At 39.1% G+C, this 9,556-nt stretch overlaps 1 protein-coding gene across 2 annotated transcripts in view; it reads left to right on the top strand.

Annotated features, from left to right (window-relative positions):
* The first annotated feature begins 452 nt into the window (after window positions 1-452).
* sox13 (SRY-box transcription factor 13) overlaps window positions 453-9,556 on the top strand; it is a 54,350-nt gene continuing 45,246 nt past the window's right edge. For both annotated transcript variants that reach the window (XM_028575892.1, XM_028575890.1), the window contains exon 1: window positions 453-821. The gene's annotated coding sequence lies outside the window, so the exon portion shown is untranslated. The remainder of the gene's footprint in view (window positions 822-9,556) is intronic.

The following is a 9,556-nucleotide window of genomic DNA, read 5'->3' as shown; positions in this document are numbered from 1 at the left end:
CACACACACACAGACACACACACACACACACACACACACACACACACACACACTAATAATTTTTGTACAGTCCCTGAGAGATTTTAAGACGTCACCTAGAGTACTGGGAATTTGTGATTGTGGCCATTTATAAACTGAACAACTAATCCATTCATTGAAAGAATTGAATCGATAGATTAGTGGGTGATGGAAATAAGCCCTACTGGTAGAAAGTTGTGTAACAGTATCCATGTTGGTAGCAGAGTGAACTCAACTCAACTACAGTCAAGAGATAGTTGATGGGGATAGAAATGAGGAGGAGAGGCTGTCACGTGATGGCGACTAACCCATCAATAGCGATCAATCGATGGGTGTGTACACGTGACAAGAAGTCAGGGACAGATACTGGTTTGGCTTTACTCCCCCTCCCTGTCCCCCACCGCTGTCACCTGAAATCAGTCCCTCTCCCTTTAAGTGGGAGGTGAGCGCCGGAACCCAGAGCAGTAGATAGATCCCAAGTCCCTGGCAGCAGCGAGGGAGGGGGTAGGCTGCGCTCTCTGTCTCCAAAACATTTACGCATCGCAGCACTATTCCGCGTCTCTCTCTCTCAGTCTGTCTGTACTCCCCGCCGTCACCTTACCGACATCCCCCGCTGACCGGCCAGCTCTCTCCGCTCTGAAGGACCGGGAGCAGAGAAGTCAACACACGTACCGAGCACCTCTGTCCCAAAACCACCGTGCTTTTCATGCGGTGAGGAAATAAAGCGGGAGAGGAAGAGGAGGAGGACGGAAGTTTTTTCTGTGTGTGTGTTCGCGTGGAGAGCTCAGGGCGCACCGGGACCGGTGAGTGAAGGCTTTGATCATATATTTGGTGTCAACGCGCTGAACATGTAAAAACCCAACAGAAAGTCAGCTTTGTCATGAACTAATCCTTTAGATGCGAGGAACATGTGCCTCTACAACTCCCAGCAGGTCTTAGTGGCACGCAACATTTCACAGTCAGCTGTGGATCAGTGATATTGTTGTTCCCCCAAAACTTCAATTTCTGCCTTCCTCTAATAATCCCAACACATCCACTTTATTCTAAGATTCAGTTCGCTGCACCAGCAGCTCCACTCTTTCATTGTCTCTTTTTAAAAATGTTTTCCCTCTCTGAATGTGGCTCAAAAGAGAGGCAGCAGTACACAGTGATCGAGTAGGGGGAGATGATGATGATGATGATGATGATGATGATGATGATGATGTCAGTTCTGTAGGAAGATGCAAATGAGCAGATATCAGCAAGTTGACCGAGAATAGGTACAGGCGTTAACACCCTCTTTTTAAGTTTAGGAGTGCAATGGAAGAATTAGAACTTTAGCCAGTTTTAGAGTAATGTAAAGTTGTCTTAGTGGTCCCATTTAAAAACTCAAATCACATCAACGGAGCACTCAAATATCATCTTGTCAGTTGTGTGTAAGTTTAGAATGTAGTTTACATAAGGCTCGGGATCAAATGATGATGTGTGCTGCACAGAATAGTCCTAGTCTACAAACAGTATTTGAATGCATGGGAGCATTGTAGGTCAGTGGTGCCTGGGGGCCCCCACACAAGGGTCCTTCGGGGGTCCTGGGCATGTGACAGGGGTTAGAATATGGTCTGATAATGGTCTGTGGTCTAATGTCGACCAACAGTGACGCTGTCTTGGTGCAGAACAGTTTGGGATAGCGCCAGTGTGGCGTGTGGACGGACAGACAGCAGGTCTGGAGCTGACGTCTCGGTCTGAGTGCAGAGTACCGAGTATGTAAAAGCTTGGGGGCATTCTGCCACAGGGGGGGTGGTACTCAAGAGTGAAGTTGTAGATTTGTGCAGTGTGTGTGTGTGTGTGTGTGTGTGTGTGTATGTATGTATGTGTGTGTGTGTGCTTGTCTTTACAGTGGCTGGATGCATACAAAGCTGTCCGTCAGTGGGGAGTCCCTGACCTTTCTTTCCGTCAATCTTCTTTCTTTCCTCATTCGCTCTTCGCTCCCATCTTCACACCCCCTACTGCTGCCACCTCTCCTTTCCTCTCCTTTCCTTTTCTTTCCTTTCCTTTCTTTTTCTGTTTTTCTTTCTTTTCTTTCTTTTCTTTCTTTTCTTTCTTTTCTTTCTTTTCTTTCTTTTTTTTTCCGGGCCATCTTAGAAGGACAGTAATGCTGCATCTCTATATATCCTGCAACCTGCATGCACACGCTCCCATAATGCTCTTTGATCTCCACAGTGAGAACAAGACGGAGCAGTTGCAAAGCAAATATACCTGCTTTCTCTCTCTCTGTCATTCTGACACGCACACACACACACACACACACACACACACACACACACACACACACACACACACACACAGGATAGTCTAAAGGAGTGGTTTGGCGTTTCACCCTTCACCTCCATCCCCCCTTCTCTCTCTTTTGGAGCTTTGTCTTCTCAGGTGAATGGGTTCATGTAGGACGAAAGGTGACCCAGGCGCTCCCTCTTTCTCTCTCCGTCTGTCTGCCGTCATGTCTTACATCGTAGCCGTGTTCATACATCAGGACCCCTCACACTAGTCAACGGTTTAACCTCCGTTTTTTTCTCTGAAAACCCAGAAGGTTGTTCAATAACTCGTATTCTGAAGGTATTAATCAACCCCAACGACTTCTCTAACCTCTTCTTTCATCTGAAAGAGGCAAATATTCCATCCACTGCTTGATAAAAAATATTTTTAAAATATTTCCTAATTAGTGTATCTTTTCCCTAATACAAACACATACGTGGTATGAAGAAATAACGTACAGTATTTCCTCTCTCAATTTGTTTGACATGAACCAACGTTTAAAAAAATCTGTAATATTTAATATATATCATTGTTTCTTTCCAAAATTATATATTTTTAATATAAAATAATGCATCAATTTAGCTTTAACACTGACGTATGTCATTTCTGCTACTGGCATAGCAATCCCTTTCCATCCACAGGATGAGGATCAGAGGTGTAGGAGGTGTTAGGGTACACTGGCCTGGAGAAGACCAGGACTCCTAAGGGTGCCGAGACGTTGCTTAGCCACCGTAACAAGCTAACTGTATCATTGACATTGAACATCTCCATCTTAACATAAACTAGCATAGCTAGAAATCCTGAGTTCAGTACTGATCTTTATCCAGGCGTTGATGTTTTATATATATATATATATATATATATATATATGTATGTATGTATGTATGTATGTATGTATGTATGTATGTATGTATGTATGTATATGTATGTATATATATGTGTGTGCGTGTGTGTGTCAGAATGAGAGAGAGAGAGAAAGCAGGTATATTTGCTTTGCAACTGCTCCGTCTTGTTCTCACTGTATATATATATATATATATATATATATATATATATATATATATATATATATATATATATATGTATGTGTGTGTGTGTATATATATATATATATATGTGTGTGTATATATATATATATATATATGTGTGTGTATATATATATATATATATGTGTGTATATATATATATATATATATATATGTATGTATATATATATATATATATATATGTATATATATATATATATATATATATATATATATATATATATATATATATATATATATATATATATATATATATATATATATATATATATATATATATATATATATATATATATATATATATATATATATATATATATATATATATATATATATATATATATATATATATATATATATATATATATATATATATATATATATATATATATATATATATATATATATATATATATATATATATATATATATATATATATATTGGTATCGGTTGTATCCTGGTCACATTTAAAAAAAGAAATTTAAAGGATCCATATCAAGATTGTTTGTTAATGTTATGTGTTAATGTTAAACAAATATTCAATCGGCCGATATATTGTTATTAGTTTTCTCAAACTCCCAAATATCAATATCAGTATCGGCTTCAACAATATAACAACCAACCCAGCCATGGGTTTACAGTCAGGAATGATTAGCTTTTTGTAGAGCTTCTCCAGCCATGCTATAATCGCTGTAATATATATATAATATATAATAATAATAATGCACTCCACAGTGTTCTAATGTAGAACATAATGGATATTTTCATAATTATATAAGACTTTTGAATTTGTTACATTGCGTTCTAAATCGTGTGTGTGTGTGTGTGTGTGTGTGTGTGTGTGTGTGTGTGTGTGTGTGTGTGTGTGTGTGTGTGTGTGTGTGTGTGTGTGTGTGTGTGTGTGTGTGTGTGTGTGTGTGTGTGTGTGTGTGTGTGTGTGCTCCTCAGCCTCTCCTTTAGCACAGTGTGAGGCCAAGCCAATCACACAGAACAATGCTGGGTTCAGGGAATCCTTATGATCTCTTTAAATAAAAACTGTGAACATTGAAAGACTCAGCTGGTTGACTGACTAACTGACACGCTGACAGGCGACAATTTTTTTTTATATATATATATATATATATATATATATATATATATATATATATATATATATATATATATGTGTATACATATACATATACATGTATATTTTATACCGTATAGTGCTTTATATGATCACATCATGTTATCCTTCTACACATTGTTGCTGTCAAAATAAATGACTGTAGTGAATTTTTGTACAAGTACAATTGGCAGTTGCTGCTGTACTTTAAGGTTTGACTTCACTTTTGACAGCACCTTGTTTGCTTCGAGGTGCTGTGGAGGTGTGGTGTTACTTTGATGCAACTTATTGTGGTGTCAGTTATGAATTAATAGTCTAAAAACAGGCTTCTATTCAGGCAAAGGGGGTAAAGGTGTTTCTCTTCTAATCTGTGACTTACAAAGCAGATGACTAGATTGCTATTCAGGGTAATTTTACCTGCTCTCCTCACATGAAGCCAATATGACCCTGAACATGTAGTCTTTAATGATTCTTTACATCCTTATCACAAAGACAAAATCCAACCATTTAGTGTAAGCGCTGAGAATGGTTTCTGTTTTAATAGAAATTGACTGATGTGAGAGCTTCTTGGTCACCCTTTAATTTTTCTTTTCAGTTTAATCTTTGAGGCTAACAGGGCGAGAGAGAGCAGTAATAATAAGTGGAGATGTTAAACGTGTCAGGAGAAGCTCTTTGTGAAGGAATCACAGAGGTGGAAAGCTTCACCTTAACCTCTCCTTCTGGGACTTTTTTAAAGACACTTTCCACCTGTTGCCTTCACAGAGGAACAAAAAAAAGATGACTGTAAGAACTTCATAGAAAGCACACCCCCCCCCCCCCGCCAAACACACACACACACACACTGTGGCTCACGCTGGGCGGGTGTTAAAGTAAAAGTCTTATACTGGTTGTGGGCCACTTGCAGAGACACCTAGAGACTGTCAGCAGCTGCAAACACATCCCTGCAAGCATCTACCCCCGTCAAGGTAAGATCTCTGCTGTATGTGCAGCAGCAAACTCTTTACCAAACCTCAGGAATAGGAGTGGAATGGGTCTGCCTCTGCTAGCGAGGTTAAATACCTTCTTTCATGTGTTTGTTTCTCAGGCAGATGCACTGTTGAATCGTGTGTGTGTGTGTGTGTGTGTGTGTGTGTGTGTGTGTGTGTGTGTGTGTGTGTGCAGTAATGCAGTACTCACATGTTTAGGTTTCTGTTCTATAAAGCTGAAGATAAACAGGGATTTTGAATGATATTTGGAAGATCTCATTCTGTCCGTTGCAAAGTGCATTTACATTCTGCCAGGTGTGTTTTGGATGTGCACTCACTCGTCCATGAATGCTGTCATAAGCTCACAATGCTGTACTCATAATGCCCGCGCTTTCAACCACGGCAGGCTATTTATCAACAGCTGTAAATCAGTTTTGAAGGAGAAAGAACGGAAGCTTTTTTGAACGCTGCCCTGCATTTCTCATGCCACTTTTGAACACTTTCTAATCCCCAAGAAGAAAAACCGAAAAGAAACAGCACTTGAGTTTTCTGAACTTTTTCCTGTGCGTGCGCACGCCTGTGTTAAATGCACGTGTGTTCATTCAGCACGCAAATACAAGCTCCTACAGGACTAAGGTGTGTTTCATTAAATATAGAGTTGAATGGGAAGCTTTTGTTGGGAAGTATGTGGGTTTTTTATTTTTTTATTCTGATGTTTGTCTAGAACTACAGGTTCCTTTTGTCTCACTGTTCCCGTTATGCTCGTCACATAACGGCCCCCTATTGTTAATCGCACAAGTTTATATGTGACTAGAATCTGCCTCTTAATTTAAAGAGAAAACAAGAATATATAATCTCATGAGAGGATTTTGTGTTGCTATGGTCATGATACTCATATAGAGCTTTAATGGAAAAAGTGTGCTTCAGCTAGATGGAGACATATTAAAGAATTAGACATTTTACACTACCACAATGACAAAAAAGCCTAGAGGCTCTGCTTGCCTTTTTAATATATTTCCGCTTCTTTTATGACTTTTCCAGCGTTAACCAACAGATTTGCATTGCCATCAGAGGAGCACACAAAGAGATGTTTTTTTTTCATCACTGAAGATCCCTTTTCCCAGCCAATTTGTTTATTTCTGTGCTGATAATGAACATTCACAAACACGCTATTGATACACGAGCCCTGCATGCACAAATAAAAACATACCAGTTTCCTGGTTCATTTACATGACTTTTCCCTGGGCTCAGACAACGCTGCTCTGTTCTCATGTGGGACCTTAAGTTGATTCTTTTTTTTTTTCTAAACACAAGATCCCCACTCTACACTTGTGCGTGTGTGTGTCTGTGTGTCTATGTGTGTCTGTGTGTGTGTGTGTCTGTGTGTGGTCATTTGCAAATGACCAGAGACCGTTTGTTTCGACAGCAGTCCAGTGGCATGATTTGCATTTTCATAAAAAAATCAGTGACATCTAAAGCGACAGTAGGCCATTCTGTGCCCGCTTTGTATAAGTTGGTTGCTTGTTTGACTAACATTTGTGGTGTACGTGTGACATAAAAAAACAGGTCTGCTATGATATGACTTTTAATTATTGATACTTTTAGGCATTTGATATCTTTTAGTCCCTAATAATAAATGGAAAAAGGTAGAGTTGTTCCGATACAGTATGGGAAAAGTGTCCGATACTGTTATCAGTATCAGCGAGTATGTGAGTCTATGCACCGATCACATACCACAATATAGCCCCGAAAAAAAACTTCACTTCACTTGGCTGTAAAACTAGATGATGAAAGAAAGTTCTATACCAATCATTCTCTGTATTATTTTAATGTTTTTCAAAGGGTTTAACCCAAGCCTGGCTGTACTATGATAGCAATCATTTAACATATAGTACACCGCTACTAAATTAGTAAAGTAATACAAAATTATATTTTTTTAATGCACTGGTATCAGATCGGTACTCTGTATCGGCCGCTACGCAAGTTTAGGTATATGAATCATTATCAGGAAGGAAAAAATGATATTGGAACATCTCTAGAAAAACGTAAGTAAGTAAAACATGTTTCTGACAGACCTCAGACAATATAGCAGCAGTTTTTCTGCATTTTTATCTCCTGCTCACCACATCTGCATGATAACTTCTTGAAAATCATGCGCTCTCTTTTACGTCCTGTGCAGTGAGTGACAGTGAGATGTCTCGGTCCCCATCATGTATCCTCCGCCATGCTCAAGATCTCAGTTTAAATAATGCCTGTTAAAACCTACAAAATCAACGGGGAAATAAACAGAAAATGCATGATGTATGGTAGGCCTATATCTCAATGTGTCAAAAAAAACACTATGCTGTATACGAGCATATATAAAGTCACAAACCCTAAACTTGTGTTATTATCCTCCCTCTGTCTCACTGTTGTTCCTCTGCAGCCAGATAAGGGTTATTTCTCAATGCTTTTTCATGTGTCTTATTATTATTATTATTATTATTATTATTATTAGCTCTTTGTCCGTGTTTGGACACTGTTCGCCAGGGGCAGAACACAACATTCTGGGCCCTGTAGAAAGACATTTTCTGTGGGCCCCTTCCCGCATCCACAGCTATTCATTCTAGCATCTTTTTGGGCCCTCCTCACATGAGGGCCCTGGGTACTCAGTCCCCTTTTTCCCCCCAGTCCGACGCCCCTGCCGTTCGCGGTATCACAAACTGACCGACACATCCGGTTTGATGCAGTTCCCAGTCTGTTCACGGTGCCTTTCCTGGGCAATTGCTACCAAAGTGCAAATTATACAAATAATTTATACACGTATAAGAATCTACGTGTGTGCATGGGCATTCACATAAATAGCATAATAAAGATGATGAGAGAAAGCAGTAAGAACACTCAGGTGGTGGTGCAATCTTGTATTCAAAATGGAAACTAAGAAGCTTTTACTGCATAGTTGAAGCATGGCATTTTATTTTGAAGGGCGAAAGTACGGTCCCAGATGTGTTGACAGCATTGATATTAGAGCTGTAACAATTCCAAATTTTACTGAACACTTAATTGTCTCTTTTTTTGCAATTTTCACTGTCTCTTGGTCCACAACAATCTCAAAAAAAGGCTGCGAAATCCTGAATAATGTAAACAACACCTCTTTATTATCATAAAACATTTTTTTTCTAACTGTATCCCCCCTTTGGCATTTTGGTTGTTATGAAAGTGTATAGGGTCAAGTGCCACCAACTAGCATAGCTTTAGCTCGACAGTCCGACCAATAATCACTTATGTAATTACAATTTGGCTAATCTAAACAAAACCAACAATGACCATCAGCAGTCATACCCCTTAGGACCTTAGCTAACGTTAGCAATTAATTGCAGTTAAATAAAGAAACCGCGATTACGCAAAAGAATTGACAATAAGACATTCATGTAATAATTATTACAGGCCTAATTGATGTTAATTTGGGCCACGACATGATAAACTCCAGAGACGGCTTCAGAATGATGACCCGCGATAAACCTTACTGTCACTTAGAAGGCCTGGGCCTTTCCACCACCTTACTTTGTTTTCAAATGTCCAGCTGAGCTGATCACATACCTTTTTAATGTAAATGAACAGTAGTTTAGGATATTACTGTAAAGTTAGGGTGAAGTTGTGCAGTGTATCGTTTCAGTTTAAAACTACAACATTTCCTGAAACTGTCACCGTGGCACCGTGGTTTTTAGTCATCTTTACTCTAACTGGAGGAAACAGTGCATTTTTTTTTGGGGACTATTTTCAGTGGCGGATTAATCACAATTTGGTGCTCTAGTGTCCATGACAGCAGGACAGTGTGTGGTATTTACTAAAAATAATTGTCATAGAAATAAAAGGCTGTGGCACATATCCCATATGTGTGAGCACATTCATTGTTGGTTTTGGTCTTTTCACAAGACAACAAATACAGCAAATGACCAACCGTAACCTCTGAAAGTCAGCTGGTGGGCAAACACAAGACACAAGCTGTGAACACAACATTGACATAAGTTGATATGTTGAACTTGTTAGCAAACCGTTGCTTATTTCCACATCCAGCGGTCACAGAGTCATTCATTTGGAGTCGTGTTTGGGTCCACCTGATGAATGTACTGGCGTTTTTACCTATTCG

The sequence above is a fragment of the Perca flavescens genome, chromosome 4 (genome assembly GCF_004354835.1).
Source record: "Perca flavescens isolate YP-PL-M2 chromosome 4, PFLA_1.0, whole genome shotgun sequence".
Lineage (NCBI taxonomy): Eukaryota > Metazoa > Chordata > Actinopteri > Perciformes > Percidae > Perca > Perca flavescens.
This window is presented reverse-complemented; position numbering and strand designations above follow the sequence as displayed.